The following is a 12,219-nucleotide window of genomic DNA, read 5'->3' on the forward strand; positions in this document are numbered from 1 at the left end:
AGTTTGAACTTATAAGTATATTTTACTTGGAATTGTTTGTTATTTTTACAAATATTGTTTAAGTAAATATCAACGTCATGATCCTGTTGTTCCCATCATGCACTTGGGCATGAATAATTAATAAGGTAATCTTTTTTTTTTTTTGCTGTTTTCGAGATGTATTTACACTGTTTTGTGGTTACTTTTGTTGTTAGGTTAAGTAACTTGCTGTTTTGTGACATCTGGAGTTAATTTTTTACTCAAAATGACCCATTCATACTCAAACACTATTCACTGATTGTCACCGTCATTGTGTATCATGTGCCAAGTATTCAGGTCTCTGTGTTCATTCAGTTAATAGCTATATTGAGTCAACATATTACCTTAAAATGAATAACAAGCAGTCTACTTGCTTACGTAAGTGCTTGTAACTTAACCACATGCTTTATAGGCATTTTTTTTTTTCAGTGCTATGTTGTTTGAGTAAAGTTTACAAACCGTGACTGAGTGAAATGTACTTGAGTATTGTAGGGTAAACTTAAAATTATTAAGTAGAAATTGCTCATCAAACTCTACCTGGTCATGTTAAATGTACTTATTTCCTTTACTAATTTTAGATAACTTAGTTACGTAGATTTTACTTAATTCTCTATTTAAATTTTACTTAACTACTCGTGCAAAAGAAAAATTAAGTAAATTGAACTTCTTATTGTCACGGTGCACACAGCAGGGAGGAACGAGGAGCACGCAGACGAGGATAAACTTCAAAATAATAGTCTTTAATGACATCAGGGCACAAGAAGGCAAGGTTGACACAGATAGGAACACCGGAGAATAACGAGTAGACCAGACAAACACAGGCAGGAACTAAATACACATGATAATTACTGATAAATAGACACACCTGAACTGAATAAACTAATAATCACACTTAACAAGGACAGGAACATGACCAAATAAGGAAACAAGAGGCGGGAACACATGACACACACGACAGAGGACTGACACTTATACGGTTATTATAGAGTCTTCCTGGTTTTAGGTGTAAACTTCCTAGCAAACAAGCAAGCAAGCATATTTTTGAACCAATAATCAAAATAAAAAGCAGTTGAAGGATGAAGTGAATAATTAAATTATTTATCTCACTCCATTATAATTAATATAGTCCATTATAGCTGTTGTTAACATTTAAACCTATTTTACAAAGGTAAAAGTCTTTCATAGAAATGGTAGGAAAACGTAGGATTTAACCTAAGTGATCACTATTTTTAATGTTTAATAATAGTGATAATAATAGTGAGCCACAGCCTCTGTGTTTTACCAAGAGGAGGACTAACTCAGAGGTTTAGAGTTAAAGGTCAATTGTCTAAACATGTTTAGTTAAAATAGTAATTAATGTGTGAAAGTAAGTTATATAGTGTTGATCTAGAGATGCACCAATGTATCAGCCACCAATATTTATCAGCTGATTTTTACCATCTGCATATCGGCTAGGAGAGAGTGGGCATGTTGCAGCACTTTTTACATTAACTTCAGTTTCTCAGAGATTGTTTGTATTGGAAAGCCACAATTTTATTTCAATAAAGCCATATCTGTCAACTACCCACCCACACTGCTGTAACATGTGTACTTATCATAATATATGTACAATTTACTCTTTAATAGACAAAGTCAAATGCTGCAACTGTCCCCATGACAGGGGTGTGTGAGGGTGGGTGGATGCATGTGATGTATGTATGTGTATGTAAAGTCAAGTCACCATTATTTATATAGCACTTTTTATAATACAGATTGTGTCAAAGCTTTGCAATGTTAAACAGGAAAATAGTGTGTCGTAAATGGTAAAACTTGGTAAAACATGGTAAAACTTGCTAAACTAGCTTGACACAATATCTTTGACACATGATTAGAAGCAAGAAGAAAATACTGATTAAAATATTAAAATGAACATACTGTGTCAGCACTCCATTCACATAAATGTGTTTGTTGTGGACTGAAAAAGGTGGTACATGATCTTAGTAAGAAATTTGACAATATTGTAGTAAATATTTTCGGTGCAAACAGCAGACAAGCTAATCCTGCACAAATTATTGCACAGAAAGTTACCAAAAGGAAGTATTTGATCCTCATAATTAAAAACAAAATGACAGGAAAACTGCAAAAAGGTCTACTTTTAGATCAAATATTGAGGACATGTTCCCCTCAATGTCTATTGATATTGCCTTAAAGGGGTCATTAACTGAGACACCAAAATTCCCTTGATCTTTTAATATATAAGATATCATTGTACTCTTAATCTTAAAACATCCTGCAAATTTCAGAACTCAAAACTTTCTCATTAGTCTTAAAACAGAAGGCAGTCTGACAAACAACAGCTTTAGGTATGTTCTACTCTATGATGTAATAGTGTGGATAAGCACTGCCTCCACAGAAGGAGATTGACATCACTGCCTATTTAGCCCCGCCCACTGATTCGCCCATGGTCTACGCAGAAACCATGCAGAAGACCTCAGAGAACAGTACAAAATAATAATAATAAAAAAATGGAAACAGTTCATGACCCCTTTAAATACAGTTGTTGTAGCCTATATTTTTTATTTATTTGATGTATTATTTAAGTTGCATTTTATGTATACTTTTATTTTTTGGCTTATAATAAATTCAAATATTTGTATGTGAGAGATTCAGTGGTAAATAATATAATTGTGTTCCTATTGGTCAGTGTTAGAGGAGCTCAGCTTAGCCTGACAGTAAGCCTGCTCTGGACCAGTTTTCCCAGCATAAGTTGTCACAGTGACTGAGCTTGAGCTATGGTAAATGTGCTTTATGGAGCCAAATCATTTGAAAATGAGTCAGGCTAACTGAAATAAGCCAGGGGCCTGTACCATGAAGCTGGTTTAGCTGGCTAGCCAGGTAAGTTTCAGTTTAGTTTGCGTCAACTCTGGGTTTTATGTACCATCTGGCTAATCTGCTTCGGGGCAGGTTATGTTCTGGTTTAGAGATCTCAAACCAAAATTTGACCAATCAGCTTCAGGCAAAGTGACACGTCTCTGACGCAATAAAGCCACTCCTCCAGTTTCTCTTCCTACAAATTAAAGGACACTACATAGTAAAACATTTTTAAATATAAAATCATCTGATTTTTAGAGATTATTATTTCTTATAATTATTTTATATTATACCCTTAATCCATTACACAAGCCAGCTTAGTTTAATAGTAATTATTAAGCTTTTATTTAAAATCAATGTAAATATATAGATAGTATAGATAATAAATAAGTTTTATAATCAATAGCTTTAAACATGACTACATATTAGCTTAGATTTTTAAATGTTTTTATACCTATAAATATTATCAACTCTATAAACTAACTTTACAACTTTTACTTGCACTTATATGGTAAGATGTTATCTTTAAGTTTTCCTCTTTCATGGATATATCGTTTCATGATCGTGCTTTGTAAATGTGTTTAAATTCTTCATATTGTTCAATCTTTTAATCTTCGCACTGACTCTCTCACAAGAAGTGAATCATAGTTTTAAGGCATGTGATTGGCTGCTCGTTACTGATGTCACACTTTCATGTGCACGTGCTCCGTTAACTCAGGATCAAGCTTGAGTTGACAGAAAGTTGATGATCAGCTTCATGGTACCAACAAAGCCGGATTGGACTGGTTTGGTTTTGTCAACTCAAAACTAATCCTGTAATCCTGAGTTTGTTCAGCCACCATCATGGTACAGGCCCCAGGCTTATTTGGCAAACTTGTTTTTTGTGAAACAGTCCTCTGGAGTAGGTTAGCCGTGGAGCGTAAATTACTATGGTACGGAACAAAGCTAAAGGCCAAACCACTTTCATGGCACCCAGAGTTGGTGTAAACTAAACTGAATCGTAGCTGGCTAGCCAGCTAAACCGGCTTCATGGTACAAGCCCCAGGTGTCACGAATCCAGTTGGCACTTCCATTCACCACCAGAGGTCACTCGCTCACCACATGGACTTTCACACCACACACCACACTGGACTTCATTTCCCATCATCCAACACTGATCACAGCTGTCACCAATCACTCATTGCACTAATCACACGCACACCTGATCCCACGCACATACTGATCACACACGCTTTATAAGCCTTGGACCTTCTCTGCCTCTCTGCCGAGTATTGTATGCATTTACCGCTCCCCTAGCCGTAGCAACTCTACCAAGCCCCTGATAGGTTTCCCCGTGTTTGTTCTACCCGTGTTCCCTGGATTAACCCTTGCCTTGCTGTCTGGACACTGTTTACCCCGTATTGGATTCTAGCCCGTGTTCCCTGGATTATCTCTTTGCCTTGCCCACTGGATACTGTTTGCCGATCATCGACCTTTGCTTGCTCTAGGATTACTCTTTGTCTTGTCCCTGCCATGCCTGTTTGCCATTGTTTCGACCCTGCCTGTACGACCACGTCTCTGCCTAATAAAAGCTTGCGAATGGATCCGCACGTCTCACGTCTCGTCAGCCATGTTACAGAATACTCGGCCACACCAGGATCCAGCAGCTTTTCTAACGGACCTTTGTCAGGTATGGACCCCTTCAGTCAGCTGCTTGACCTGCGTCAGGGGAGATTATCCATTGAGGAGTATGTCATTCAGTTTTGTGTGCTTTCTGACAAAGTACCATTTGACAAAGTGGTTCTAAAAGACATTTTTCGTTTTGGACTAAGTGAACCCATAAAGTCATAGTTACCTGAGGGAAAATTTAATGTTAGTTTAAGGGATTTTATGGACTATGCTTTGCGGTGTGCTGGCTCTTTGTTTACTGTGGGTGTCGCGGAAGAGGAACGCGACGCTGCGTCGGTGACTGAAATGGCAGACGTACCAGCGTGTGCTCACGAAATGGTGGCGACAGTTGAGCCCATTCACAAAATGGTGGCCACAAGTACACCCCATCAGGTCACTGCTGCCATTCACGGGTCGAGCCAAATCACCGCTGCTCGCCCAGAGTCACAGCAGCACGACACCGCTGCTCGCCCAGAGTCACAGCAACACGTCACCGCTGCTCGCCCAGAGTCACAGCAGCACGTCACCGCTGCTGCCCAGAGTCACAGCAGCACGTCACGCTGCTCGCCCAGAGTCACAGCAGCACGTCTCAGCTGTTCACGTCACGGCTGCTCGCCCAGAGTCACAGCAGCACGTCACCGCTGCTCGCCCAGAGTCACAGCAGCACGTCACCGCTGCTCGCCCAGAGTCACAGCAACGCGTCACCGCTGCTCGCCCAGAGTCACAGCAACACGTCACCGCTGCTGCCCAGAGTCACAGCAGCACGTCACCGCTGCTCGCCCAGAGTCACAGCAGCACGTCACCGCTGCTCGCCCAGAGTCACAGCAGCACGTCACCGCTGCTCGCCCAGAGTCACAGCAGCACGTCACCGCTGCTCGCCCAGAGTCACAGCAGCACGCGTCACCGCTGCTGCCCAGAGTCACAGCAGCACGCGTCACCGCTGCTCGCCCAGAGTCACTTCACGTCTCAGCTGATCTCCTAAGGTCAAGTCACGTCACGGCTGCTCGTCCAGTGTCACAGCAGCACGTCCACGGCTGCTCGTCCAGTGTCACAGCAGCACGTCACGGCTGCTCGTCCAGTGTCACAGCAGCACGTCACGGCTGCTCGTCCAGAGTCACAGCAGCACGTCTCAGCTGTTCACGTCACGGCTGACCTTCCGGAGTCGCAGCCCGTCACGGCTGACCTTCCGGAGTCGCAGCCCGTCACGGCTGACCTTCCGGAGTCGCAGCCCGTCACGGCTGACCTTCGGTCGCAGCCCGTCACGGCTGACCTTCCGAGTCGCAGCCCGTCACGGCTGACCTTCGAGTCGCAGCCCGTCCACGGCTGACCTTCCGGAGTCGCAGCCCGTCACGGCTGACCTTCGGAGTCGCAGCCCGTCACGGCTGACCTTCGAGTCGCAGCCCGTCACGGCTGACCTTCCGGAGTCGCAGCCCCTCACGGCTGACCTTCCGGAGTCGCAGCCCCTCACGGCTGACCTTCCGGAGTCGCAGCCCGTCACGGCTGACCTTCCGGAGTCACTTCATGTCAATCCCAATTTGATGTCTAGTTTGAGGGATGTACCGCTGGTGTCTGCACGCACTGCTGGTATCCCCAAACCAACTCACACTAACCCTCCTGTTCTTATGCATATTCCCCTGTCCGAGGCACTTCCCCTGATGGGAACCGCTTTATGTTGCGTTTGGGCTGCGTACACCACCGCAGAGCTGCCCGAGGTGGCGGCACACGCTGCAGAACCTTCCGAAGCGGCCGGGCTCGCCTCAGCCTCTTGTATGGTGGTGGCGCCCTGCAATGTTCTCTCGGTCTGTCGAGTTGCGGTCGAGGAGACTGTTACCGCTGTAGAACCTCCAGAGGTGGCGGCAACCGCTGCAGAACCTCCGGAGGTGTCAGTGGTATCCACTCACCAACTCTCGTCTTGCCCTGCCACGGCCACAGAGGCCGTCCTTGATTCCTCGTCCTGTCCTGTTTCGGCCAAGGAGGCCGTCCCTGAACTCTCGTCCTGCCCTGTCACGGCTAGGGAGGCCGTCAATGAACTCTCGTTCTATCCTGTCACTGCTATGGAGACTAATTCTAAACTTCCTATGTTCCCTACCTCAGTCCTTGTGTCTGTGCATGTTCTGTCTCCTCCTCCTTGTGTCTCCATTCTCCCTAGTTCCCAGGCTCTGCTGTGGGTTCCTGATCCGTCGTGGTGGTCTTCGGGTCCGTCTGCTCCGCTCTGGTCTTCTGCTCCACCTGTTCCACCTGCTCCGCTGTGGTGGTCCACTATCTGGCTCTGGTGGTCTTCTGCACCGCCCTGGTGGGCTCGTGCTCTATCTGCGCCGTCGTGGTGGTCTGCTGTCGGGCTCTGGTGGTCTTCTGCACTGCCGTGGAGATCTTTGGGTCCACCCTGGTGGGCTCAAGTCCCGCCTGGGTCCGCCCTGGTGGGCTCAAGTCCCGCCTGGGTCCGCCCTGGTGGGCTCAAGTCCCGCCTGGGTCCGCCCTGGTGGGCTCAAGTCCGCCTGGGTCCGCCCTGGTGGGCTCAAGTCCCGCCTGGGTCCGCCCTGGTGGGCTCAAGTCCCGCCTGGGTCCGCCCTGGTGGGCTCAAGTCCGCCTGGGTCCGCCCTGGTGGGCTCAAGTCCGCCTGGGTCCGCCCTGGTGGGCTCAAGTCCCGCCTGGGTCCGCCCTGGTGGGCTCAAGTCCCGCCTGGGTCCGCCCTGGTGGGCTCAAGTCCCGCCTGGGTCCGCCCTGGTGGGCTCAAGTCCCGCCTGGGTCCGCCCTGGTGGGCTCAAGTCCCGCCGGGTCCGCCCTGGTGGGCTCAAGTCCCGCCTGCTCCGCCCTGGTGGGCTCAAGTCCCGCCTGCTCCGCCCTGGTGGGCTCAAGTCCCGCCTGCTCCGCCCTGGCTTCCTGCTCTGCCGGCTCTACCTCGGTCCCAGATCACTCCGCTTCCACAAGGACCTGGCCCTCCATCCCTCCCCCTGTTCCGCCTCCGCTCCACCTCCCTCCTGGATTAAAGACTGTGTGGAGCGTCTGGAAGCCGCTCTTAGGGGGGGGGCTCTGTCACGAATCCAGTCGGCACTTCCATTCACCACCAGAGGTCACTCGCTCACCACATGGACTTTCACACCACACACCACACTGGACTTCATTTCCCATCATCCAACACTGATCACAGCTGTCACCAATCACTCATTGCACTAATCACACGCACACCTGATCCCACGCACATACTGATCACACACGCTTTATAAGCCTTGGACCTTCTCTGCCTCTCTGCCGAGTATTGTATGCATTTACCGCTCCCCTAGCCGTAGCAACTCTACCAAGCCCCTGATAGGTTTCCCCGTATTGGATTCTAGCCCGTGTTCCCTGGATTATCTCTTTGCCTTGCCCACTGGATACTGTTTGCCGATCATCGACCTTTGCTTGCTCTAGGATTACTCTTTGTCTTGTCCCTGCCATGCCTGTTTGCCATTGTTTCGACCCTGCCTGTACGACCACGTCTCTGCCTAATAAAAGCTTGCGAATGGATCCGCACGTCTCACGTCTCGTCAGCCATGTTACACCAGGTCAATAATGGTCAGTTATCACTTAATTATATTTATGTATATGTACATAGATATACAGTATTTATGTTTTTTTTTTTTTTTTTCCAGTGGTCTGAATATCTGTATTTTAGGAAAACTTAACAGTTCTATAAAAACAAAAATCATTGTTTCATTTTACTGCATTTTCTATTCTCTTAGTAAAATTACATTTATTTCACTTCCTTGAACTGCTACACAAGCATATTAATTTTTAAAGCTTAAATGAACTGAGACAGAAACACAGAAAAGGAGTCTTTTAATGTTTTTTCATGACTTTAATAAACATGAATCTGATTGCCTTTGCCATTGTTCCACATCTTCTCGTGTAAAATAAGATTAATATAGTAGTATGCAATTATTTTTATACCTGATTAAACAATTCACTTATTATGCCAAATTATAACTGCTATAAAGTAAAGAAACATTAAGAAACCCACAATCAGTTTGGCATCCCTGCCAGCATCTTTAAAACGGCATTGGAAATATGTAAAATTCAGATGTACTTTTTTTTTTTTTTTTTTTTTTTGGAAGAAAAGATTTTTATCTTTTTTACTAAAAAAAGATAAAGACACTTATCAGAGGAACAAGTAACACCATCAGAAAAGCACAAAGAGAAGAAGCCTTGGATACCGTCTTTTACCCTCTTATCTGTGAACAGGGAATATAATGCATAGTGCAGTGAAATGTAATGTATTCATGACAGAAATATTAACTTATTAACGACTAAAAGTTAAGTGAATGTTCACCTGTGTTTCCTTCTGACACCATCAGAGGACCCTTGGATATGGAAGAACTGTCATAGAAGTCCAGAGACCTGCGCTTTCTCCAGTGCTGTCCAGAGTTACAGTCCTATAGAAGAAAAAGACAAAATCAAGGTTTGTAAGTCCCTATTGAATATAACTGAACAAAAATGAAGCATACATTGTGCACTAAGTCTCCACAAGAAGACAGCAAAATAAGTATTGTAGCATCCCTGGCATTAATATTCAAGGCCATTGCCACTCCCTCGCATATAGGCTTTCGATCACAAAACATGTCTTTAAATATGTAAATCAATATATTGTTTTCTGTGAATGAGTAAGCAGAATGATTTTCACATAATTTTGAAGTAAATATTCTAGCCTATTGATAGTACATTTAGTTTATGGGCATTATGCTTCTTTCCTAAGGGGAAATGAAATGTGTTGCTCTGCCCGCTTTCCTTGTAAAATTATGTAAAATTAGTGTTATCAGATTGGTTGCCATGGTAACCTGGGGCCTGGAGTCATTCACAGACATACTGGCACCCGGGTATGTGACTATTTGTTAATCTAATGACTAATTTAATTTGTTAAATCAAATAAAAAGTGTGTGTCTGATTGGTCCAAATGCTACACATTGTTTCCAAAGCTTCAGTACATAACGGCACTTACGTCTGTCTTACGAATGTACTGAAAATGCTCTAAAGAATGCTGAAGGCAAACAGAAATGAGATATACAGCTCTCTGCTTGTAGCGCGTCAGTCACGTTCGTCAGGAAAGTGAGTGAAACACACACACAAGCACAAGTTTTTATCAAACAATACCGCATTAATAGCGGTTCACTTCCGCTTGGATTAACATCATCCAAATGAACCAAACTCTGACGTCAATCGAACCCCGGGTGTGTACCAAAAGTGCTAGTGTGAAAGCACCCTCAGAGTCCTTTGTTTTGAAGTTACAGATTGATTCATCAGTGAGAGTTTGGCCCCCAGTTTGGTTGGTTTACTTGAATAGATTATACATAAATGAATCTTACCACAAGGTTTGTACCACAGATGTGTTCATCGTTGTCAAAATGAAATTCCACTCTGCCATTCCGCACTGTTCCTTTGCAGCTGGGATCATTGAGATGTAAGATATCAGCTGAAAAACCAGCCTCAAAGAGCTGAGAGCGAAACACAGACATGGAGCCAGAGCTGCTTTCACAGATTTCTGAGAAATCTGAAAGAAAACATTAAAAAGTTGAATTATAAAAAAAAAAAAAAATGTTATTAAAAGGCCAAAAAAACTGTTGTTAAACACTTCCAACCAAAAGATTCAGAATGCCATCTGTAATGATACGTGTTACATAAACAGCCATAAACACTATTTGTTTCCCCACAGTGTTCATCCTCCGAGCAGATGAGTTCAGAACAGTGAACCCTTACACCTAAGAGGAGAAGCACAGATAAATTAAATACAACACAAAAACAAACTGAGTCATTTGAACAGAGGCATATCTAAACATTCTGAGGAGACCCCCACTGTATGCAAATTGTCATGCATCTTTTATGTTAGTGGTCTTTACAAAAATGACTTTTGCTATGGATTGACTGCACACATGTGTGATAGTGGGATGAACAGAAAAATGTGGAGAGTTCATGTAATTAAAATACATGTCCAAAAAGATGCTCATGGGAGTTCATGAAATAAGCAAGACATTACTTTACCAGTGGTTATGATTGGTGGAGTCATTGGTGTTGGTGTTGTTGCTGCCTTTGTTGTTATTGGTGTTGTTGCTGTTCTTGGTGTTGATGCTGTTGTCAAAAAGGCTGCACTAAGCTTTGTGACATCTGATATCAGGAACAATTGTTTTTATCAATATAATTTTAAATAACACAGAAAGGTAAATGACTGAAATACACATTAATAAATGCTCACCTGCACAGTAAGCTCCACAGAATATTGGCCTGACAAACTCATAAACATAGTAATTTCCTGGACAGGCTTTGACTTGTATAGGGAGAGATCTGTAAGTACAGCAGCCAGTCCATCCGGAGCCACAGACCTGACGGGTGACCACTCAATCTTCCAGTCGCGGATGAGAGCCATTGAGCCACATTGGATAATAAGTGCCACACATGTATTGATTAACACATGATTCTGGCATCTGGGCATTCTGACTGTTTTAGAACAGCCTGTACCAGCCCTGGAAGTTGTCACACCTTATATTGTTAATATTGTAAGAAATGTTTGTTGCTCTCCAAGTTATAGTTATAGCAGGGGTCAACACTTGGGGTGGTGAAACGTACTGTTATGAAACAAATAGAGAACATAGAATATTATATACAGCAGATTAATTTATTCAAGATAATAATGTGAAAACCTGTTTACACCAAGAACAAAAACTATAAAGATAATGATATTAGTGTCCACACCATCGAATGATATCTTCTGTTTATTCTAAGTGCATGCACGTCTGCCGCTTTAAATTCTCTAGCTTGTGATAGCAGGATGGATTCTGATTGGGTGTCAATGTTTGTATCATTCATCAACCGGGAAAAAAATCATTCTGAAAGTGTTTCCCTGTGCCTTTATCATGACAGCTGTAGTGTGCACTCTGCTATTCTTTAATACTGAGAACCATTTTTAGAACTATATCTTTATCGATTCATTATCATCCTTGGTGTGAATGGGCCTTAAGCACACAAATACAAGTAATAGGGTATATGGGCGGTTCTTCAACTAGGGGCACTTTTAGCCTTGTGAAGTTGAATAAAAAAAAAAACTTGTTCAAAAGTCACATAACACAGTCTCATTAGTTTAAATAATTTGTCTAGTTTTAAGGTCTGTAAGAGGACAAACTTAGATTACAAGAGAAATTGTTAATATTTTACGTTTTTTTTCCGACCTGCAATGAACAAATGTCATTTCCACCACATCTTATTATACAGCTGTTATTTAAAAATAGAATAACTTATGCCACTCAAGAATTGTCTAAGATCATTTTTGTAACTAGTTTTACCAGTTTTTCCACAATGTACAATAATTATACATTTGTCAATGAGATAGATTAACTGCCCTAAGGACCAAATGCTGAACTGTACACCTGTCACACTCTGAAATTTAATATTGGTTTGGGTAAGAGCTTATTAGAAAATAAATAACTTTTCATATTAAGTAGAGCATGATCTCATAAATTGTGGATACATTTTTAATGTGTGCTGAGAACTTTATAAATATTTTTTTAAAATGGGTGTGGTCATGGAAATGACAGGGTGTTGTGGAAATGACAATGAATTAACGTGAATGTAGAGAGATATTTATTAGAAAATGTCTTAAACTCATTAAACTCAATTCACAAAGTCATTAAACATAACCACACCTGTTTTTAGTGTAGTGCTGAGTTTGATGTATAACATTGA

General features: G+C 43.0%; 1 long non-coding RNA gene across 1 annotated transcript; it reads right to left on the minus strand.

The window, feature by feature from the left end:
* Nucleotides 1-8,736: 8,736 nt before the first annotated feature.
* Nucleotides 8,737-11,086, minus strand: LOC131536394 (uncharacterized). The gene is made up of 3 exons (XR_009269945.1): nt 10,525-11,086; nt 9,852-10,244; nt 8,737-8,924 (listed from the first exon to the last, which is right to left on the minus strand). It is a non-coding gene; the product is annotated as an uncharacterized LOC131536394 (long non-coding RNA).
* Nucleotides 11,087-12,219: the final 1,133 nt, after the last annotated feature.

The sequence above is a fragment of the Onychostoma macrolepis genome, chromosome 03 (genome assembly GCF_012432095.1).
Source record: "Onychostoma macrolepis isolate SWU-2019 chromosome 03, ASM1243209v1, whole genome shotgun sequence".
Lineage (NCBI taxonomy): Eukaryota > Metazoa > Chordata > Actinopteri > Cypriniformes > Cyprinidae > Onychostoma > Onychostoma macrolepis.